General features: G+C 45.3%; 1 long non-coding RNA gene across 5 annotated transcripts in view; it reads left to right on the top strand.

The window, feature by feature from the left end:
- The window catches only part of LOC123595071, a 46,589-nt gene extending 22,070 nt beyond the window's left edge, over window positions 1-24,519 (top strand). For 2 of the 5 annotated variants that reach the window (XR_006711014.1, XR_006711016.1), the window contains exon 4: window positions 24,396-24,519. This is a non-coding gene — a long non-coding RNA (uncharacterized LOC123595071). Of the gene's footprint in view, window positions 1-1,385; window positions 1,444-20,942 lie in introns of all 5 variants that reach the window. The other 3 variants (XR_006711015.1, XR_006711017.1, XR_006711013.1) reach the window with 3 other exon arrangements.
- Window positions 24,520-24,525: the final 6 nt, after the last annotated feature.

Genomic DNA, 24,525 nt, shown 5'->3' with positions numbered 1-24,525 from the left:
AGTGGTCCCGTTTTTCTGCTGCCTGGCTTCTCTCTCCATTGTTGTGAGGGTGCAGAAGTGACAACAGTTTGGTGCCTTCTCTGATGCACAAACCCAAGAACTTCAGCTAGGAGACTGATGTGCTGTCTGCTGTACTAACAAGGCTCGGAGAGTATTGTTTCCACAGAGTATCCTGAATCCAGTCCCTGTCAAGCTTCCATCTAAGTGATTGCTGTTGAAATCAAATTTCTGTATACCATGCAGTTCCGTGCTATAAAATCAGTTTGTGTTATATGTTAGGTGTAACTCTAAATATTTTGCAGTGGCCCTTGGATCCTAATATTGACTGAACAAGTACACAGTACAGTGAATTGTCTGCAACGTGGGCCTGCACCACTTACGGCCCGATGCCACTGAGCAAGTTACTTAACATCTGTGTGCCTCGTTTCCATTAGCAACGTGGAAACACTAGTTAGTAGTAAGTGTAGCTACTTCTTGGGGGCAGTTTAGAGTACTGACTGTGTTAAGACAAAAAAAAGTCATCAGGACAGTGCCCGGCATGTGGCAAATTGCCGATCAATTCTAGCCATTGTTGTTACTGTTGTTGTTCCCACATTTCCGGGAAGCATGTTCTGGACAGATGGTGTCAAGACTACCTTTGACTCACTGGAAGGACTTAGCACTATCACTTCGGCTCCTTGGGGACTCAGGAATTGAGTCTGTGGGGCACGGTGGAGGGCGTGTTTTTATTAGCATAACGAGTATTCAGCTCTCCTTATGGGCCATTGGGAAGCCTAAATGCAATGCTAGGTTCCATCATCGTGGGCTCCTATGGAAAACTTGAATGGAAACTTCTCTAGGAAATTAGAACGAATGACCTGTTTGCACATTTTGTACAGTGTTTGGAAAATGAAGTGGTCACTGGATGATGATAGAACACGAGTGTATAAATTTGCGTAAACATTTCAAAGAGTGAAATGTAAAGGCCAAGGACCTCATCATGTGGTGGCTTCTACAGCCATTAGTTGTATTGAACTCCTATTGGGAGTTCAGTCTGGGAAGATGTGAGTCTGGTAAAGATACGAAGCTGTTAACAGTCCAGTTTTCATCAGTAACATTTGTTTTTCTTCCACTCATATTCATTATTCATTTAACAAAAGGCTGGTGTATTAGTATTTTCTGAACTGAGTCATGAGGAGGTGGTAAACAGTGTGTTTGGAGAGTCTTAGGAAAGGTGCAGTGAGGAGAGAATGGGAGTGGAGGATGAGGTGAAAGTGTGCAGGGGGCAGGCAGAGAGAAGGAGTAGCAAACAGGAGGGAAGGATAATGGATACAAGCAGAAGGAAAGAGACAGGAATACAAGCTCACACTTCAGGAGGCTTACTACAGGCCTGGATTTGTTTTTAGCTCTTTCCCTACAGCAATGATTTTAAAATTCATGGAGTATCCACTGCAGCACTGTGAGGTAAGTGTTTTTAAGGGTATCGTCCCTTGTTCCATCCAGATGAGGAAACTGAGACCCGTAGAGGTTAAGGGGTGAAGTAACTTACCCAGAGCCACCTACTCAGCAAGGGCAAGGTCAGGGTTAAATCCAGGTCAGAGAAAAACATACAGAGACATGGGATTTGGCCATAAACTGCAGTGCACCTCAGTGTCCAGTGTCCTTTGGTTCAAAAGACAGGTGAACGTGTAAGACAGCTTATCCTGATTACACTGGATCAGTGCTTGGATAGAACATGATGTCTCAGGTGCACGAGAGACTGTGAGGTGACGAGTCAATACAGGCACATCACTAAGTCGGGATCTGGTTCATATCAAGGTCTATACACGCGTTTGCTGCGGCAGATTTCAGCGTTGGTATCCTCATCACGATCATTATGGACAGTAGTTTATGGTATATATAATGTTTGGAAACAAAACAACAGATAAAATCCTATAGATTTTAAAGTCGTTTTTCTAAAGACTCGATCTCTTTGGTATCTTGACATTTCAAGATAATGAATTGCTTTGATGTCCTTGCCAGCTGAAAACGCAATCAGTGCATTTAAAGTAGAGGAGAGCTATGTGGGACAGTAGAGCAGAGCAGTGAGGGAAGCAGAGAGGTTTGGATGGAAGGTTAGCTAAGTCTGCAAGGGCCATGAAAATGCCACAGACGATGCAGGCCAAAACCAAACCAAATCAGACAGCAACTTGCTTGTCCCTAAGAAGAGACAGTTGTGCTATTGAGATAAGTATCTCTATTAAAATTTCTTAGACTTTTGCTCTCTTTTGGCCCCCAGGGTGCAGTGTGTGGTTCTTACAAGGTAGCACTGCTTTGGTCACGCTGTGGGTGAGAGTGGCAGCCTCACCTGAAGCATTCTCCGTTTGTGGGCCACCTGGAGCACGTTACTTGAAGTCTGGAGGCCTACGGATTCATAAGAGAAAACAGAAAGCAAATGCATAGTACAATAGTTAGATCCAGCCACCTCCAGTAGAGCCCTACAGCGCAAGTGAGATGCAGGCACAGGTGTTGTAGTCATTGGTTGGGAAGTAGCAGGGTTGGGTTGGGTGACTCAAAGAAGAAGCATGGAAGTGAGTACAAGGTGAGAAAACACATTAAGAGGGGACAAACAGCGAAAATCCCGTTTTCTGGCCTTGCTTTTCTGCTATGAAAATAGAGTGCTCTAGTATTGTGGGGAGAGGTTACCCTGGTCCGAGGTCCGGGAGGGAATCGCTGCACTTAGTGATGAGCGTTCTGATGACCCACCATGAACAGTAACGAGGGGACACTGAGTGTGTGAAGGCACAAAGGTCTCAGCCTTTACCATAGACAGACTCATAAAGTTTCTTAGCCTTGCTGAGAGTAACGCTGCCTCACCTTACAGAAGCTCGAAGCCGCCATCTGGCAACACCACTGGTGCTCCTCCATCTCCTGATCCAGCTGGGGGGTGGCTGCCCAGGCACTGCTCCCTGAGCTGCATAAGTATGATGGTAACCGTGTGTGTGTGTGTGTGTGTGTGTGTGTGTGTGTGTGTGTGTGTGGCAAATATAGGGTGAGAGACTCTATTCATTTAACTATGATTCACTAAATAAGCTTCAGCTCTTACCTAGACACTGTACACACTGTGTTGGGTGCCTGGGCGATACAGTAAACAAAGACACATCACTGCCTTCATGGAGTGAGTTTAAGCCAAATCATTCGAGAATAGTTAATCTAACAATCATATAAGTCAATGTAAAAATTACTACCGTGACTAGTGGTACCTAAGAGGTGTGTTTTATTGAGGTCTGATTGATAGGTAAAGCTATAGGTAAAGGTATTCACATGTACAACCCTTTCTTCTTGTTGGTGTGGTTGTTATTATATGATTATCATTAGCGGTAAGAACACTTTTAACATAAGATAATCTCTTAGCAATTTTAAGTATATAACACAGTATTGTTAGGTAAAGGCACTACGCTCTGTAGGTCTCCAGAACATACTTCTCTTTCATAGTTGTAACTTTGTACCTTTGACCATCACCTCACCATTTACCCCTCCCCTTACCCCTGGCAGCCATTGTTCTACCTTCAGCTTCTAGGAGTCTGACTATTTTAGATTGCACGTAGAAGGGAGATGGCCCAGTATTTGTCTTTCTGTGTCTGGTTTATTTTAGTAGCCATCAAGTCCTCCACGTCCAGATGACATGCTCTTATCTGTGTAAAACCCTGAAGATTCTGACAAAAAGAAATTGTTATACCTAAGGAACCAATTCAGTAACATTACTTTCATTTTTAAAAATAGCTTACTGGATATGAGATTCTTGGTTGTTGAGCATTTTTAAATTTTTTAATTACCCAGTTAGTTCCTTCTGGCCTCCATATTTTCTGCTGAGTAAACTGCTGTTAATTGTAGTTCCCTCATAAGTGACTGGTCATTTTCTCTTGTTGTTTTCACGATTTTCTCCTTGCTTTTGGCTTTCGGCATGTTTACTGTGATGTGTCTATGAATCGCTCATTTATCCTACTTGGAGTTCATTGAGTTGCTTTCAGGCACTGTTTCTTTGAATATTTTTTTCTGCTCCTTTCTGTCTCTGTTCTGGTACTCTCCTGCATCTGTGTTGGTGTTAAGAGTGTTCCATATGTTTGTGCAGCTCAGTTTATTGCCTTCATTTGTTTCCCTCACTTTCTTCAGACTGTATAATCGCTGTCCATCTGTCTTCAAGATTGCTAAATCTTTCTCTGGTAGTTCAACTAGTGTCGATCTCCTCGAGTGAATTTTTCACTTTAGTTACCGCACTTTTCAACTGCAGAACTTGTATTTGGTTCTTTTTTAAATAATTTTTCTCACTTTATTGTTATTCTGTCTTTGATGTGACATTTTCATCATACCTTCCTTTACTTTTTTTGATTGTGGTTTTCTTTGTTCTTTGGACCTGATTATAACAGCTACTTTGAATTCTTTATCAAATCTGACATCTGGTTGCAAGCACCTGCAGTTTCTGTTGCTTATTCATGCTTTCCTGTTTTTTGAATTATCATAATTTTTTTCTTGTCTAACTATCTAAAATATTGGAGCAGTACTGGGTACTGATCCATCCCACCCCTTCCTGGGTTTGTTACCTCTGTTTCCTTGTCTAGTTGTTTAGTGTCTAGCTGGTTTATTTTAGTGGAGTCTGTTTTCTCTCCTTACTCTCGCCCACCCCCACCCTTGTGTTAGGCTTCAGATTTTAGTCCTCAGGGAGAGACGACTTGGGGATGCCTACTGTCCCCTTGGGATGACTGGTTGCGGCAGGCTTCTCTCTGATTGTCTCTTTGCCTGACCACACCCAGCTGTTCCGGTTCACTGACTGTGGGCTACTTGTTCAACTGTTTTCAGCGATACCCTGGATATATTGCTTCATAATCTAAACCAGTGAAATCCATGCTCCTTTGAAGGGCTAGCTGCTGAAGTTACTGTTTCAGAGTTTTTCTGACCCTAGGCAGGCTCCTTGCAGCTGTCTCTTCTCCCTGATTGTCTCAGGTAATCCGGCCAGCCTACAGTTGATCCTCTATGTCCAAGACTTCTACCAGTCTCCTACCGTTTGCCTTGTACCACAACCTCCACTGTTTTGCAAGTGCCCTTAGGCTTGCTTGACCTTCTCCTCAACACCCCTTTGCAAATGAACTTTGTTCCTCTGAGAGGAGCTATCTGCTTCAAAACCTCTGAGCCACAACTCTGTAGTTGGGGAGTGGGGACAATGGCAGCACATTCTTTCTCCTGTTTTTCAGCATTACACTATGTAGCGTTGCTTTTGAAAATTTCCATTTTTAATTGTTTATGGCTGGTATATGGAAGCAGAATTTACTTTTACATACTGACTATGTGTCTCTTCACGTTGCTAAACTCGCTTCTTAATTCAAGTAATGTTTTATGGGTTTTTCTTACAGATTCAGGTGTTGCCAGTGAATAATGACTGTTTTACTTCTTTATTTCTTTACTTCTTTATTTCTGCTTGACTTTTTTATTGGCTAGAACAGCCAGGAAAATATTGACTAGAAGTGGTGAAAGTATGCATACTTACCTTGTTCCCTGTCTCAGGAGGGAAACATTCAGACCTTCAGGATTAACGATTACAGTAGCTTTAGATATTTTTGTAGATGCCAGTTATCGGTTTAAGGATGTTGCCAATAAACTGAATGAATCTTGCCATCTCCCCAACATTCATGTTGAAACCTTTCTCCAGTATGATGGTGATTGGAGGTAGGGCCTTTGGGAGGTGATCAGGTCATTCAGGTGAAGCCCACATGAATGGCATTAGTGCCCTTATAAAAGAGACCCACCCCTGAGAGCTCCCTCGGCCCTCCCGCCATGTGAGGACAAGAAGTCAGCAGTCCGTGAAGCAGGAAGCAGGGCCTCACATCCCAAATCTGCTGGCACCTTGATCTTGGGCTTCCTGGCATCTGGAAATATGAGAAATAGATTTCTCTTGTTTTTAGAAGTCATCCAGTCTGTGGTAGTTTTGTTGCAGCAGCCCTAGGAGACTAAGCTAGAAATCCTTCTTTATTCCTAGTTTGCTAGGAGTTTTTATCAAGTAAATTTATCAAATAAATACTCTTTATGCATCTATTGAGATGCTTATATATTTTTAGTCTGTTATTATGGTCAGTTAGCGTGAGTGATTCTGAAACATTGAACCACTCTCAAAGCTGTGGAACCATTTCACTATGGTATTTTGTCTTTTTTCTATATTGCTGGTTTCAAACAGCCGATATTTTATTTTGGATTATTGCGTCTGTGTCCATGAGTGCTATTGCTCTTGTTAGCCTCAAAAGTAGAACAGCCAGTTATTTTACCAGCAAAAATGAGTTTATTCAGGAATAGCAGAGAATTACAGTTTGGAACAAGCAACCTAAGGCAAAATCCTAGGCAAGTCCGATAAGCAAAGTAGAGGAACGTTATCTTATGGAGAAGAAGGAGGAAGTTGGAAGGGTTGTTTTGAATGAAAGTCCATCGAAGAAAAGCAAGAGTTCGGGGTAATGACAGTTTCTCATTGGCTGAGTTGGAGGCGTAGTCAGTATCTTACAGGACATGCAATGTACATCTTTTCCTGTTGGGGCCTACATGATTCTTTCATGTTGATTATTCTTCTGTTGGGTCTATAACTGACAGTTCTTCCTGTAATTGACGTTGAAGTGGTATGGTTCTCCCTTCTAGGCTCTGGACTCTAGTGAGGTTTCTCTTTTTTTTTTTTTTTCCAGAGTCTGTTATTTATTTTCTTAATTTTTTGTCTTGCTTTCATATCAGGATATTGCTGGCTCTATAACATGTGTTAGGAAGTGTGACCTCATCTTCAGTTGCCTGGAAGACTTTGTTCAAACCTGCATTATTTCTTTCATATGTGTTTGATAGAATTTAAACAGTGAAACCATTCAAGCCTTGAGTTTTATGTGAGGGAAGGGTTTTTGTTTTCTGTTTGATTTAGTGAATTCAATCTCTGACAGATATAAGGCTAGTGGTGTTATTTTCTTGACTGGGGCCTGCGAGCCAGGGCCTTTCAAGGGGTTTTCCCATTTCATCTTTTTTTTGGATAATATTTTCAATAATATTTTCTCATCCACTTCATGTCTGAAAGATCTGTATTGATGTCTCCTCTGGCAGTAGCGATATTAGTAATCCATGTCACTCTGCCCTCATTCCTTATTATCAGTCTGGCTAAACCTATTAGATTTACTGGTCCTGTCATAGAACCAGCTCTTAGTTTCACTGATTCCTTTGTATCGATTTTATGATTTCTAGTAGGTCAATTTCTGTTCAAACCTTCATTATACTTTTTCTGCTTCCCTTAGGTTTAAATTGATTTTGCTTTTCTAATTTCTTAAGGTGACAGTTTAGACAGTTGATTTCAGACAGTTCTTCTTTTCTAATGTAAATATTTAATGATAAAAATTCCCCTCAATGCATTGTTGTAGATTCACCTTACAGATTTTGATATACTGTGTTTTGGTTTTCTACTTCTTGCAGGTTCTTCTTTGATCCCTGCATTATTGAGAAATGCCATTTAATTTCAAAATATTCTGTGGTTTTCCAGACACCTTGCTGCAATTAATTTCTGTTTAATTCTTTGCGGTCAGAGAACCCAGTTTGTATGATTTCAGCCCTTTAGAAGTTGTTGAGATTTACTTTATGGCACAGAATATGGCCTGTCTTGTGAACCTTGTGTGTGCACTTCAGAAGATGGTGTCTTGTGCTGTCCTTCTGTAAGCATCCGTTAGGTCATGGCTGTTGATAGTGTTGCTCGACTGCTCCATATAGTTTCTGATTGTGTTGTCCACTGGTACTGTCAGTTGTGGATGGGGGAATGTTGAAGGCTTCAGCTAACTGATTTCTCTGTTTTTCCTTTTAGTTTTATCAGTTTTTAGCTCTTGTATCAGTTTTTACTAATGCACGCACATTCATGATTTTTGGATCTTCTCGATGACTGGACCTCTTTTATTAAGTAACATCTGTCTTTTCCCCTTGTGATAATCCTCATTCTGAAGTATATTCTCTGTAATATTAATTTAGCCCTTCCAGCTTTTCCTGTGATTCACGTTTGCTGGGTGTATGTGTCTTAGTGTGTTCGGGGTGCAGGAACAAAATACCACAGACTGGGCGGCTTATGAACAAACTTGGTATCTCACAGTTTTGGAGGCTGGAAGTCCAAGATCAGGGTGCCGGCATAGTTGGGTTCTAGTGAGGACCCTCTTCAAAGTCACAGATTTGTGGTTGTGTCCTCACATAGTGGAAGGACAAAGGATCTCTGGAACCTCTTTCATAAGGGCCCTAATCCTATTCATGAGGGCTCTGCCCCAGGGCCTCATCACCTTCCAAAGGCCACACCTCCTAGGTTAGGAGGTATGGGGGTTAGGATTTAACATAGGAATTTTGGAGGAGACATCTTCAAACCATAGCATTATCGATAAATTTTCCTTTCAGTTACTTTTAACTTAATTTATGTATTCATATTTAAAGTGAGATTCCTTTTGACAGTACATAGTTGGGTCTTTCTATTTTTATCTAAAGTGACAAATTAGGTCTTTTAATTGATGTGTAGGCAGTGTACAATTAGTGTGTTAACAGTTTACATTTAAGTCTGCCATCTGGCTGTATATTTTATCCTATGGATATTTTATTCACATTTTCCTTTCCTATTCCCTCTATAATTTTGGATCAGTTGAACATTTGGTGTTATTCCATTTTATCTCCACAATTGGCTTACTTGTTATATATCTTTAAACATTTTTTCGAAACGGTTGCTCTAGGGTTCTAATATATATTGTTGCTTTTCACACTGTGCCTTCAAACGATATTATACCACTTCCTGTACACTGTCAGAATCGTAGGACTATGTACCTTCATGTCCTTTCTCCCAGCCTTAGTGCTATTGTTTTCTTGCATTTTATTTCTACCAAGGTCGTAAACCCCACAATACATTGTTACTATTATTTAGATGGTTTTCTTTTACTGAGATTAAATATAAGGAAAAAATTCATATACGCCCACAACTTTACCACATCCAGCACTATTCAGTTCTTTGTATAGATCCAGATTTTCTTTGGATTTCATTTGCCTTCTTCCTGAGGAACTCCCTTTAACATGTTGTGTAGGGCAGATCTTCTGGCAATGAATTTTCTCAGCTTTTTTATTTCTTTGAAAGTTTTTGTTTCACCTTCATTTTCAACGTTTATTTATTTTTGGGACAGAGAGAGACAGAGCATGAACGGGGGAGGGGCAGAGAGAGAGGGAGACACAGAATCGGAAACAGGCTCCAGGCTCTGAGCCATCAGCCCAGAGCCCGACGCGGGGCTCGAACTCACGGACCGCGAGATCGTGACCTGGCTGAAGTCGGACGCTTAACCGACTGCGCCACCCAGGCGCCCCTCACCTTCATTTTCAAGAAACATTTGCATTAATCAGAAAATTCTGGCTTGCATGGATTCTTTTTTTTTTTTTTTTTTAATTTTTTTTTAATGTTTTTATTTTTTTTTATTTTTGAGACACAGAGAGACAGAGCATGAACAGGGGAGGGTCAGAGAGAGGGAGATACAGAATCTGAAACGGGCTCCAGGCTCTGAGCTGTCAGCACAGAGCCCGACGCGGGGCTCGAACTCACGGACCGCGAGATCATGACCTGAGCCGAAGTCGGACGCTTAACCGACTGAGCCACCCAGGCGCCCCTGGCTTGCATGGATTCTGATCAGTCGTCTGCCCATTCTGTCCTGTTTGTTCCCTTGTATGTAATGTGTCTCTTCTTTTCCTTTTCTGTCACAGGAAGTCAGTGTTGGTGTTTGAATCAGTCTTTCCATTAGTTGATTGGGCTTGAGTCCTGTGTTGCTATAATCACTTTAAATATAAAATAGACTTGGGAACCTGGGCGGCTCAGTCAGTTGAGCGTCTGACTTCTGCTCAGGTCATGATCTCCTGGTTCGTGAGTTTGAGTCTGCATTGGGCTCCCTGCTGTCAGCACAGAACCCACTTCAGATCCTCTGTACCCTTCTCTCTCTGCCACTCCCCTGCTTGTGCTCGCTCTTGCGCGCGCATGCTCTCTCTCTCTCTCTCTCTCTCTCTCAAAAATTAAATAAACATTTAAAAATAAATATAAAATAGACTTCAGGTTCGGGGTGCAAGATAGATCAGTATACAAAAATCAATTGTATTTCTGTACATTAGCAGTGAATAATCCAAGTAAGTAAGTAAGAAAACAACTTCAGTTATGATAGAGTAAGAAGAATATTTAGGAATTAATTTAACCAAGCAGGTGTGAGAGTTACACACTGAAAATTACAAAACACAGTTGAGAGAGATTAAAGCAAATTTTAAAAAATGGGAAGACTGTGTGTGTTCATCGATTGGGAGACTTGATATTGTTAAGATGGCAACATTCCCCAAATCGATCCAAGCATTCAGTGTAATTCCTATTGATATTCTAACTGCAGCTTTTTAGAAATTGAGAGACTGCTCCTGAAATTTATGTGGAAATTTCATGGACCCAGAATTAATTTAAACAATCTTGCAGGAGACAGCCAAAAGTGGAAGACTCGTGCGTTCCCATTTCAAACATTATTTCAAAACTCCAGTAATGAATACAATGTAGTACTGATTTAAGGATACACTCAGAGATAAACAGAATGGAATTGAGAGTCTGGAAATAACCCGTCTATCTATGGTGAGTTAATTGTTGACAACAGTGCCAAGACAATTAAATGGGGAAGGAGCAGTCATTTCAGTAAATGGTGCTGGGACAACTGGATAGTCAACATTTAAAAGAATCAATTTGAATCCAAACCTCATACCACAGATAAAAATTAAGTCAAAATGGATCCAAGTCCATATGTAAGAACTAACACTATAAAACTTCTTCTGTAAGAGCGTGTAGGAGTAAATCTTTGTGACATTGGGTTAGGTGATGGATTCTTAGCTAGGACATCAAAAGCACAGATAATAAATGAAAAGTTAGGTAAAAATGGCTTCATCAAAATGAGAAAAAGTTTTTGCTTTAAAGGACACCATAAGAAAGTGAAAAAACCAAAAGAATGGGAAGAAGTATTTGTATATCTGATAAGGGCCCAGTAGTCAGAATGTAAAAAGAACTCTTGCAAGATAAGAGTAAAAAGACAACCCAATTAATAATGGGATAAGGGAGGCACCTGGGGTCTCAGTCAGTGAAGTGACCGACTCTTGATTCTGGCTTAGGTCATGATCTCACGGTTCATGAGAATAAGCCCCAAATCAGTCTCTGGGCCAACAGCATGGAGCCTGCTTGGGATTCTCTTTCTCGACCCCTCCCCCTGTTTGAGCGTGTGCGCGCGCGCTCTCTCTCTCTCTCTCTGTCTCAATTAAAAAAATGGGCTAAGCATTTGAATAGACATTTCTATTAAAAAAGATCTGCAGATGCCAAATAAGCACATGAAAAGATGCCCAAAAATATTAGTCGTTAGGAAAACAAAAATTGAAAGCACTATGAATTATAACTTTCCACCCTCTAATATGGATATAATTTAAAAAGCGAAAATAACAAGTGCTGGGGAAGGTGTGGAATAATTGAAATCCTCATACATTGCTGGTGAGAATTCAAAATGGCACAGCTGCTGTGGAAAACAGTTTGGCAGCTCCTCAAAAAGTTAAACAGAGCTGCTGTATGACACAGTTATGCCATCGTAGGTATATATATCCAAGACAAATAAAGAATAAGCCCCCACAAAAACTTGTATACGAGTGTTCCTAGCAGCGTTAATCACAACAAAGTGCCAACAACCCAGTGCCAACCAAATAATGAATATATCACCTGTGGTGATGTATCCATATAGTAGAATATTATCCAGCCACAAAAAGAATGGAGTAGTGATACTTGCTGCAACATGGACGAAAACTGAACACATTATGCTAAGTGAAAGAAGCCAGACTCAAAGGCCACATAATGTAGGATCCTATTTAGTGGATATGCCCAGAATGGACAAATCTGTAGAGACATAAAGCTGCTAGTAAATGTCCAGGGCTCCTGGGAGGGGGGATTGGGCAGGGACTGCTAATGGCGTAGGGTTTCTTCTGGAATTAGATGTTGGTGATGGTTGGCACAACCGTATGTACATAGTAAAAGCCAACAAAAACGGGTGAATTTTATGGAATGTGACTTACAGCTTAACAAAATGAAAAAAAAAATTGTAAAGGAAAGCATTTGCTTTTGAATATGATTTTGGCCATTTTAGAAGTACAGTTGCCTACCCCAGAAGATGTAATACGCTGTCCAGGTCTTGCCTTCACCAGTTTGATCATCAGAGGTGACCACTGTAGTCTGATAGGTGTTTCCGTCTTGTCCCTGTTATCAGTATTTACAAATTGCACCTGCACATACATATACACTTACAGACACTGGTTGAGTTAGGATTACCACTGGTCTGCTACTCCCCATTTGAAAAAAAAAAAAATAATAATAAAATAAAAATGTCTGGTCAGTACAAATTTGCTCCTCTTACTCTGTTTCAAGGCCAGTGGGTGCTCCATTGTAGGATAGGAACACTTCCATCTTTCATTTACCCTCCCAAAGGTCATTGACTACCAATGGCCATTTAGAGCCCACCCCCACTCCCTGAAATTTGCTATTCTCATTGTACACATACTTCTGTGGCTGTGTAAATATTTCTTTAAGACAAGTTCGTAGCAATGGAAATTGCTGGATCAAGGAAACCTTTTGCTAAGGAAACATCTCTGAAGTACCTTCTTGTGTGCCTGATACCACTGTAAGTGCTGGGGAGACATTAGAGAAGACCCACATATGTTCCTCTTTTCATGAAGCTGAAATTCTACTGAGGGTAGGGACACAGTAGAATCAAATTTTGATAGACGCCGTCAGAGAGCCCTGCAAAGTTCTTTTACCAAGTCACACTACCCTCGGTGTGACTGGAGTAACAAATGCCCCTTTGCTGGCACCCTAAGCACCCCATTCGTGACGTAGGAGATGTAGACAGGAGGCTGGACACTTTATCTCAGGCTCTCTACAAGATCTTGGCGTATGCAAGTGGAATGATCCCTGTGGGGAGTTTAAGAGTAGTGAGACTATGATGGAAGGATGCAGCGCCCATTAGTTTTATTCCTGGGGAGGAGTGGAGCTGGAGGTGATGTGACCCCATCTGGGCAAATTACCAGGGTGTGGGGTGGCAGGAAAGGGTGAAAGGTTGCTAGAGGAGCGGCAGGTTGTACTTTCCTGTAATAGGATGTACCACTGAAGTCCCAGATGAAGCAGTCTCCTCTGGGAGATACAGCTGGAGTGAGGGAGTCTTGTGTTCCCAAAGAAACCATTGCGGGCAGGGTGCAGGGGAGCTCACCACCATGCAAGGACCTCCACCTCTCCGGAGGTCACCATCGTCCCACTTCTGGCCCCAGCCCGTCAGCTGTACAGATTCTAACCAAGTGGGGACCAGGGAACATGGAAGAGGAGCACATGAATGGTTTCCTCATGGGTGAGCAGAGCAGAGATTAAGGACCACACTAGACTGGTTAGTCTAGATGGGATTGCCTGCCAGGATCTTCCAAGGAAAAGAATCCCATTGGCTGGAGGTGGGGTGTCCTTCTCAGGGAGTTTATGGGTGCACAGGTGGGGCTTTGAAGAGTGGAGGTGGAAGTGGAGGGTTTGGAATCATGCCGTGGAACCTCAGGCTGCTCACCAGCAAAAGAGGCTGAAGATGCTACCCAGGTCAGTGGGATCACTGGCTTCTCTTTGTCCTTTAGTCAGTCTTCCTGCAACTTCTTTTTTTAACAGTGCTTCCAGGATCCCACTATAGTGAAATGAGCCCAATAACAAATCACCAAATCTTTCTCCAGTGTCCTGTTATGTGTCCACCAGACTATAAGTCTTGGATGGGCAGAGATATTTCAAAGAGGGGCTCATGACCTACTCCAAGCCAGTTTCTCGAGGGAAACAAGGTGCCCTACTCAACCCAGAGAAGTGAACACTTAGAGGATAGGATTTTAAGCATGAGACAGGAGAGATGTTTGAGTGAGGGCAGGCAAGTAAGAGATAGGTGGGTTCTCATGTCCGTGAGCTTCTCCCCAGTCGTTCCTTAAGCCCTGACTGTATTCACACCTGTGCCTGAAAGGCTGCAGATGCAAGACTGTGTTCCTGGGGGAGGGAAATTCACAATGGCATGAGAGATGGGCCAGTGTGTGTGTCCCCTGAGGAGGACAAGGTGCATGCACCAGGCAGGCCCACGTCAGCCTCGCCGTGGATTCTGCCCGTGAGCAAATAGGCCTGCTCTGGTGTTGGCTTCATGGTGGGAGATCAGGGGGGGAAACGTATGCGCCTCACAGTTTGCACAAAGCCCCACAGGAACTGTGGACACCCTCCTACCACCTTCCCCTTTAAAGCAGAATTAGGCATTGAGAGAAGGGGACAGGTTTCCTTTGGGTGGATGGGGAGATGATAAGGTAGAGAAGCGGGTGGAACAGGGGCACCCTCAGTGGTCAGGTAAGTGGTCTGTGGCAGGTCATCCTGGCACGGCAATGTGAACCCCTTCACCATCTCCTTCCCCCACTGGTGTTCACTGGCTTGCAACAGACCTGCTGACTGAAGGTGTCCTTGTGTTTGGGGCTCACATGGACACTGGGAAAATTGGGAGGCTGCAGTGCCTCCAAGGGTTAGGAGCTGAGAAGGCTGAAGCGAGCAGTGTGTTCAGGGTGAATGGGATGAGGGACAGGCCTTCCACAAGACTGAGAGGGCGTGGATCTACCCTGAGCAGCGTGGGACTGTCCTGTTCTGCCTTCCCCACAGGCTCCGATCCCCACAATGAGGCAACGGCTCCTCAGCAGGAGGGCTCTGGGGCCTTAAGGACAGTGGGAGTCTCCTGAAGATGGCATGAACCCTTCCAACCTAGAAGGTCTCCCCATTTTGATGGGTGGAGGGCTCTACTGTCTGTCAGACGTGTGAGCGGGGGCTTCCCTCCTAGTTGTGGCCTGGGACCAGTGCAGCTGAGTTATTGTCCAGAAACAGCCAATGATGGCCAAACCTGGGGTCATTTATCCCTGGGAAAAGAGGTTCCTCACGTGCCTGGACGGGTGCACTGGGATGGGGGCTAATACTGTGGAGACAGCGGTTTCCCAGAAAGGCTGTCTGTAATTCTGTATTTCAGTCTCTCTGTGCTATTCACTCATGGGGCTGGGTGAGACCTCATTGTGTCTCTGATTGACATGTGTCCTGTATGGAGTGACTTTTTGTGTTCAAAAACAAGATGTCGTTTTACGAGCCATTTTGGGGTCCAGGATTTGAGATGTATGAGCTGTGAGAGGGTCTGTGTCCAGTATGGGAGATCACTGAGCTGTGGAGGGTTGTGTGTCCAAGTGAGAGTTGTCTGGGCTATTAGGGGTCTCTCCTGGTGAGTGAGGTATGTGATCTGTTTTAGGTGCAGTGTGCAGAATGTAAGTTGTCTGGGGCTGTTCCCATTATGTATTTCAGGAATTAGGGTTTGAGCTCTCCTGAGGGTCTCTGTTGAGGTTGGCATATTTGAGCTCCTGGGGGCCCATATTCTAGGTTGTGAGATTGCAGAGGTTATTTGTCATGGGACAGGAGGTATCTGAGCAAGCTTGTGTTCACGGTACAGGTGTTTTGTGCTGTTTGTGTGCCTGCATGCAAGGTTGTCAGCTCTGTGATTGTATGGCATCTGTGTGCAAGGTGTAAGGTCTATGAGCTATTAAGTTTCTATGTTGCAGGTTGCCAGGTTGCTAAAATGCATGTGGATCTGTATTATAGAATTTATCGCCTCTGAGCTGTTTCGTGTCTCTCCTCATATCTCGAGTTCCATAGGAGTTTGAATTCTGTGGGTGGTTTGATATTGTATGTCCAATGCATTGAGGTCTCCTAGCTGCCTTCTCTTGGGTCTGTATCTCATCCACTCCAGCTTCGAACAACCTGGCTTCCTAGTCTAGGCCATTGAGTCAATGTGGTTGGCCTCCCTCAGTGTGTCAATGGGATATTTTGGGTTTTGAGAGCCATAGTGGGAGGCCCATGAAGTATCTGGGAGTCTGTGTCTAGGGTATGATGCTTCAGAGATCCGGGTCCCAGGGTGAGGAAACTCGCCTCTGTCTTCAGTGCTTTCTTCCAGGGATTGACACTTCTGAGCCACATGAGTGTTTATACCCTGATTAGAGAGCCTTTGTCACATACTGAAGTTCATACTTGAGGTATTTGTGGCCTCTTCCTGATGTTGCAGTCTGACAACTGTCCAGAAAGACAGAGCTTGATCTGAGTTGACTGACTGAACTCGTCTGTTCCAGCTCGTAACAGCCTGTCTTCCTTGTCTAGACCATTGACTCTGTGTGGTTAGCTTGCCTGAGACCCTTCCCTAGGGTTGGGTTCTCCCAATCTCGAGCTTTAGCTTACCTATTTCATACAATCTCAAGTACAGTTTTAAATGTAGTCCATATTCAACTAAAAACAGTAGAACCAGTGCTTCCCTAAAAAAAACTATTCACAAAACATTTTGCTGAATCCCAGGAGGTTCCAGGTAAGACACTCCAGTAGGAACTTGTTCACAATCTGCTCCTTACAATATGGAATTTTAAAAAATCTTTTCTCTCTGTTACTGGTACCTTGAGAGGCTCGGGCAAGACAGGCCATTCACTTTTAGGTTTTTGACAAAACACCCTAACACTCACACGCGTGTGCACATAGACACACACACACACACACACACACACGACCCACCCAATACACACATTAGTAGTCAATATAAGGAAATTGTATTGGAAATGTAAATGGAATTCTGTGATTAATTATAAAGCCAAGTTTCTCATCACACTTATATGTCTGCTGCCCAGGATTGGCTGTTTTTCAGCAAACTGGACAACCAAACATGCCTTCTTTTTGTAAATATTATATATTGGAGCTTGTAATCTGATTACAACAGTCTAAATAATTGTATACCAGTGTAGGAATGACAGAGCCTATTTTTTGTATGTCACCTCCTAGACAGAATTCCTCAGATGGTTTAATACAGGAGGTGATGCCAAGGAAACAGACTGTTTCTGAACCCGTGGAACACGGACTGGAGCCCAGTTATGGCCTGGGGGCCGGGGCGGGGCGGGGGGGGGGTGTCTAGCAATGCCCATGGGAAGTGTCAATCTCATCTCCACTAAATATGGCATCCCCAATTAGAGAAAGAGAAATATGCCACACACAGGTTGTCAAACCTCAGTTCTGACACTGCAGAGGCAGGCTTCTGAGAAAAACAGCTGTTCTTTCAGAGAGCACTGCTCTTGTGTGGCGCAGAAAGAATGGTGGTCCTGTGACACGAATGCACACCCGGCTTGTTGTAGGGAGATTCTCCCTCTTTTATTCTTAGGTTCCCGCTTTTGCTCTCATGCATGTTCTTTCCCGGGATCCTGTTCTTTCCATCCCTGCGCCAGCGCACCCCCTCCTATCCTCAGCCCCAGGTCTGAACCCCCACCTCCCCAGAAGAGAAGGGCTAAGACCACCGAGAGGGGAAGTCCTCCCGACTTCCTAGAGAGACCAGCCACAGGAGGAGGGGCTGCGGGACTGCGTGTGACATCACAGACATGGGACACTATGGAGAAGCCGGGTGCTCCTTAACCTTCCTCCGGCTGCACGGGACAGGGAGGGACAACGGGGTGCCCCGGGGCGAAGTGGCTTCCTCTCCGTGGGCCGTGGCGTGGGTACTTGGGATCCGGGACTTGTAACCACGCAGGGAGTAGAGAAGGTTGAACCCACCCCAGAGTGACTGTGGCGCACCTGAGTGACTGCACAGGATACATATTTCCCGAGGTGGCAGGGAGAGTTTCCAGGCGCTGCGAGTGACGAGTGACGTTGGGTTACTTCCTTTGTAGGGCGCACGCGTGGCAGGAAGTACCACTTTCAGATCTTTGTGTTCTTACCGGTCGTTTTTGCATGCGTGCATACTAGGAAAGACAAAAACCAAACTAGTACGGCACCTCACTATTCAGGTTGTTGCAATGCTGAGGGCAGCCCAGATGTGAACATCACACGGTCTCTGCAGGGTGGTTTTGCCTTTTTTTCCCCTAAGGATTGAGTAGACCCATTATAGTGGGGGAGACTTAAGGTAGGATGTTTCTGCATTCAGGATTAGTCTCCACGAACAAGAAATGTTTCTCTCTGTGTCTAGCTAGTTTCAGGAGGGCTGATTTCTGATCTCAGTTACATCAGGGAGCTGGAGGGACTGTGTGTCTGGCCCAATCAGCAAAAGGAGAAAGGTCTGTGTTTGGCCTTGTCCCATGTAAACCCAGGAGCCACCCGACAGACATATGGTAGGGCGTGACAAAGCGTGAGGAGCAAGCCTTTTCTAGGTTAAAGGGGGAAGAGTGGTCTTTTGCGATAAGCCATTTCTGAAACACGAAAGCCTGTCGAGATTTCTTGACTCTGGCTCTCTTCAGGGCTCGAGTGAAGTTCAACATTGTCTACAGGGTAAAAATGAGCATGGCATGTTTCGTGCCTGTCCAGGCAGATAGCTAGATAAGCAGAGATTCTCTTTTTAACCCTGGAAGTAATCTACACTTGAAGAGCACTTTATAGTTTTAAAAGGTAGTATTTTCTTGATCTAAAAGAAGGAGGCAACCATGAGTCATTATCCTAGAATAGGATCATCATCCTCATCTTACAAATGAGGAAACTGACCACAGGGAGGTGAAGTAACCTGCCCAGAGTCACACAGGGAGTAAGTGATGGGGCCCTGATTCAAATCTTGGTATATATGGCTTCACCACCTGCCTGCAATACAGGCACACACTGTTGGTTTCCAGATCCACACATCCGGCTCTCTCCTGTCCCCTAACTTCACACCTGAGACAACTGACAGGCTCACAGACAGATTGCACTCAACAGGTGCTAGGCACTCTCTGGGACTCTGTAAAGATGACTTTACAGAGAAGAGAACTGTTGGAGAAAGTAGGTCCCAAAGGCTCACCCGCCGCCCTCTGGGGGAGTGAGGCTACAAGAAGAAGAGTGGAGGGCCTGAAGGGGGGCTGTTTCTTTGAGGGACAAACTGACGGGCTAACATAGCACACGTGATAAACACATTTCTTTTGATTGTTTGTTTTAATGTTTATTTATTTTTGAGAGACAGAGCACTAGCAGGGGAAGGGCAGAGAGTCAGGGAGACACAGAATCCCAAGCAGTCTCCAGGCTCTGAGCTGTCAGCACAGAGTCCAGCGTGGGCCCCGAACCCACAAGCCACAAGATCATCACCTGAGCCGAAGTCAGACGCTTAACCTTAACTGAGCCACCCAGGTGCCCCTAAACACATTTATTTGAATTAATTGTTTTTCTTTTAGCACTGCCAAAACACACTGCATGTTGAAAATACACACGGCAGGTAAGTAAAGCCAACCAATACATGGATAAGCAGAGAGACTCCCGTTTTGCCTAGGGACTGCCTAACTTGAAAACAGCATTCTGCTGTACAAGTAGAGAACGTTATCCTGGACTAAATGAATCAGAAATTAGCTGTGTTTTCTAATTATTAGCATCATTCTCCTATTACAGAGGATGCATCTTAGGCACAGAGAGGCTAGGTCAGCTCCCCCAAGTCACTGAGGTACTAAGTCGTTGAGCCCCACAGGCAAGGATACATAACATGTCCAAAAGTGAACACACCTGCACCCACCCCCACTCCCCATGCATCGGCATCTCCTCCAGGAGGCATCTCCTCCTCCTCCTAACCCAGTGAAAAGCAGCCTTCTACCCAGCTGCTTCGGCCAGCGACTCTTAGAGCCGTCCTTCCTTGCTGCCTCTCTCTCACCACCCCCTCAAACACCAAGTCCGTCCAGTCCAACCTCCTACGTCCTTCAAAATAAGATCTTGACACTTACTCCCATCACTACAGTTAGTTCCCTAGGCCACATGACCCTCCTCTCTGCTTGATAACTACCACCAATATTAACCCTTGGCCACAAATTTCTTCATCCCGCTACCTGAGGGACCATTCTTAAATCCTAATCTGGTCTTGTGTACCCTGCTCAGAACTCTGCAGGGTCTTCCTGCTGTTCTTGGGATAACGTCCAGCCTCCTGGACCAGGCACAGCAGGCCTTGCCTACCCTCAAATGCCTCATCTTCAGCAGATGGCCTCCTCCACTCCCACTTCATATTCCAGCCAACTTAAACCTCTTTCTGTTCAGTAGATGGCCACTGGGCTTGGGCACTCTCTCTCCTCCCTGCATCTCCTGTCCCCAGCCTTCATTTGCCTGATTCCTACTGATGTTCAAGCTATCAGGTTAAGTAGAGAGCGATTTCCATTTAACCCTAGGAATCCCTGGATGAAACGGCACTGTTAATAAAACTTTTTACTGAAAAGTGATGGAGATTTCATTATAAATTCTCCCAAATAGATGTTTTACCCTGGTTCACAGTGAGTTAATTGGAGATGCAATCTGACAGCACAGTTGTTCTGGAAAAGGCTTCCTTGCTAGGAATAGGATGACACACAGCAAAGATTTCATCTCCTTTCATATGGATCCTTTGATGCACTTGGACACGGAGTTTGGAATGTGTCACAAACTTTCCCAATGTGAAGGGGCCCTGCCTTCCAGTGAGGAGGGATAAGCAGAAACGTGGAAAGAATATGTCACTTTATGGCACCTTTGACCCAAGAAATTAAATGCCTTCCACTACCTCCCTTGGACTTTGTTTTGATAATGTTTCATTCGGAGTTGCAGTCTGAGTTCCTGTTGGGACAAGACAAAGTGTACTAACTAATCTTCCCTTTACAAGGGGTTTGGTCTGTTAGTCCCTGTGGCCATCAAGGAGGCAAAGATCAGCTGCTGCTCACTATTGGAGCCCTCTAAGGGATCCTGACAGTGCCTTCATAGAACTCCTTAGGGGTCCCTACCAGGTGCCAGAAACCCCTGGAGGAAAGTTTGTCAGTTCCTGTGGGGTCCAGTGGGCAGCAGCACCCCCTGCTGGTTCTGTCTTGTCATAGACTCAACTGTGAGCATTAACCTCATTCACTATAACTCCTCTGCCTAGGCGTGAAATGAAGTGTGTCCCTTGGACAAGAGAAAAGATGGAACCACCAGTCCAGCCACCACCACAACCCCCAAACCCGAACCTCAGCCAGAGGCGTGGACTAGAGTCCCAGGGTCCTGGCATACTTGCTCCATGCTGACATGTCCCTAACACAGGGCACGGTGTGACTGTCTCTTCTGCAGCCTGGCTGTTGAGGAGCTCAGCTGTGCTGGTATATACAGTTTTATTACCCAAACACTCAGGTAAGTGTCAAAGCCCACTGTCTGTAGACAAGGAAACAAACGGAAAGGTTTAGGTCGCTGGTGCAGGAAAGGGTGGATCTGGGCATCACACCTCCGTTTCGCCTGACTCCAAAGCCCGACTTTGCACTCACAGTGATATTCCTGGATTGTGTTTCAGCTGCTGAAATGCATATATTGTTCCAGTATTGTATAGTCATCATGGTCCCAACACCTGTCCACCTTGAAATGGAGGTACTCAGCAACCTTGAAAGGTTCTAAGATTTTGTGTCTGTCCTCTGATGAGCTGCCCTGAAGCCAACAGACCTGGAGTCCCTTGGCATGGAAGGCTTGCCTCAGAACCAACAGCCAAGCAGGACTTCAATGTCCAGGGCTCCCCCCATGGAGTGGTACTTTGCCATGTTAGAGAGCCTTTGCAAGCAACCCCACCACCCAAATTAGGTCTCTACCTGTCTCACTGGTGACCAGGTATTACGAATTGAGAGGCAAGCAGAGGAAGTGCTTTTAGTAGCTGCATCACAGCCGTAGCACTGACCAGACCCCACTGGTGATTTGAAGCCCAGTAGCCCAAGGACTGCAGTCCGACTCTAACTAGGTGTCTCTCTCTGTTCTTCGGCGTGCACGTCTGTACACTGTGGGTGAGCAAAGTGCCTGTGTCATCAGCCTCCCCAGCCTTGAGAGGTGTGTCCTGACCAAACACACACACACACACACACACACACACACTTAAGTAGGGGTAAGAGGCCCTGCTCTGTGTCCCTAAGGTACTGTGATTTCAATTCTGCCACCGCTCTTCTCACACAGTGTGCAGTGGTCATCTGCTTGCAGACTACACCCTGTGTGATCCCTGTGTCCCCACTGAGTCCAGTGAACTGACACATGAATTCGGGTGGTGCTTAGAACATGTTTCTTCAGCGAAGGAGGGACCTTCACCCAGGGTCCTTCATCCCAAAGGGCAGCTCATGTACCGGTTATGACACAGGAGGATGGAGTAAACAGGACATCTCTGTACTCAGATTCTCTGTGAGGAGGAGGAAGATTGGATTTTTTGTACCATCTCTAATTCCAGAAACTTAAAGAGGCTATAAAGGGATTTTCAATGTGTGGGTCACTGTTGCCCCGTCGGCCACAGTTCTGGTCTCACAGTGGAACTTGGGTCAAGATCCTTGGAGCTCCAGGCAACTCAGAGAATGTTTTCCAAGTCCCGAGCGACTGGTGCACAGAGTAGGTGCCCACAGTGATCTGTCCAGTAGGTGGATTGTTGAGTGAATTAAGGCTGCTAGTTAAATATGGGATGCTCTGGCAAGAGCACAAATCCCCTTGGGGGACGGGACATGAGCACATGGGTGAAGGCTGTGTCAATCCAGGTGACTGCTGTCAGCCTCACAAGAAGGCGCTCCTCCTCACTGTCCTTCCAGCTCTTTGTCCAAACCTGCCTCTTCTCTAAGTGGTCCTCTCCATGTCCCTTCTCTGCCTAACTTACAGCCCGATACAGGCTGTCATTCGGCATCTGTGATCCTTGGGTGTCCTTTGCAGTCCAGCTGACTGAACAGAAGCTGACTCAGCACAGCAGGATCTAGTGCCTGTCACCCGTTGTTCTCCCCTGCTTTCTGTTAGGCTCTCACTCCCTTCCCCTACCCCCCAGCTGCTCCAGCCTTCTGGCAGTATCTGCACTGTTTCTGGAAGCCTCTGCCTCAGACACTTCTTCCCAACTGTTCCCTCTTGACAGGAAAGTCCTGACCCCAGAAATGTGCTTGTCAGATTCCTCTCCCTGTTCACAATGTTTGTTGAAAGGTCACCTCTTCGTGAACCCTGAATTCATACCCTTGGGGATACTTTCTAGGTTCTGCTTTTGGGGCTGACAGATCACCTGGAGAGGCATTGCCAGCAAACGTGCGGGCGCCTGGGTCTAAGAGCCAAAGAGTTTGTCTAGAACCAAAGAGAAGAACCTGGAGAATGTCCTAATATTCTGACTAAAAGGCAGAGGGGCACCCAAGAAAACGGGAGGTCAAATTATCACCGAAGGCAGGCCAGCCCCTGAGCAGCTCCTCAAATGAGTGGAATTGTGTTCATGCATCACTTGTAGCCTGAACCATGGGCCCTGAATGCTGAGGGAAGATCCCTGCTCTCCAGTAGCCATAGTCTGACCAGAAACTCAGAGGATAAGGCCCTGCCTGCAATAGCTGAGTGCCTGTTGTCTTTGGGGCCACTATGTCCAGACCTGGCCATGCAGCTTCTGTTGTTCTAAGATGGGGATGGCAGTACCTGCCTTCCTTGCTTCCAGGGCTCTTCTGACAAACACAGGACGGAAAGCGCGCGCGCACACACACACACACACACACACACACACACACACACACACAGATCAGAGAACTGGAAAGAACCTAGGTCCTTGACAGCGTCACCAGACCCCGGAATATGCCCCGCCTGCACCCACCCTTACTTCTGATTTCATTGTGTGATTGTGAATTGCCTTTGTGATTAGACCTGTTTGAGGAGGGGTTTCCTCTTTACTCACAGCACAAAGCAGACTTCTGGATATGGGGAGCATCGTGGGGTTTGGTTTTCTTTTCTGTGGGAGCCATGTCGTGTCGTGGGTAAGGGCACAAGCTCTATTCCTAAACAACCTTCCTTCCAACTCAGTTCTGCCACTTGCAGTCCTGTCATTTTGAGAAATGTACCTGGCCCTGTGCCTTACTATCCTCACCTGTGAAATGGGCTTATTATTCTTAATAGTGACAATACCAAGCAGAGAGGGTTGCATTTGTGAATACATAATGAGGTAATGCAAGTATGGTTCACAGAATTGCATCTGCCACATTCCCTATCTTTACACCTACTGATGCTGCCATGGGCAGGTCAGGCTTTACACCACGTGAGCTAGAGCAAAGAACATAAAGATCACATTACACGTCTGTGTTCAGCCCTAGAAACTCTCCTCCTCTGCCATACATTCTCATCCTTTGCGTCATGCACGGACGATCCGTCACCAGGGGGCTGACTCTCCCACCTGGGGACCACAAATACACACCGTCTTACACTGTGTGCATCAATTCAGTACACTCCAGTTATGTCCTCAGATAGCCTGCCCTGGTCCTGGTGCCGGGGTGGGGGTGGGGGGTACCCCAGAGCAGGTAACGGAGCACATGATGTTCCCTTACACCCACACGGCATCGGAAGCTGTCCGCATCCTAGTGCCTGCCTTTCTTTCCAGACTCGCCTCCCTCCGCCCTAAAATTCGGATTACACTCACACTGGATTCCAGGGCAGACCCTGCCACTTCAGTCTCTCTCCTTCAGCCTCAAATTCCTCCTGGTTAAAGGCAATAATCCTGCCTACTCAAG

The sequence above is a fragment of the Leopardus geoffroyi genome, chromosome X (genome assembly GCF_018350155.1).
Source record: "Leopardus geoffroyi isolate Oge1 chromosome X, O.geoffroyi_Oge1_pat1.0, whole genome shotgun sequence".
In the NCBI taxonomy this organism is placed as follows: domain Eukaryota; kingdom Metazoa; phylum Chordata; class Mammalia; order Carnivora; family Felidae; genus Leopardus; species Leopardus geoffroyi.
The sequence above is the reverse complement of the archived record's forward strand: the minus strand, read 5'-3'. Positions and strand labels throughout refer to the sequence as shown.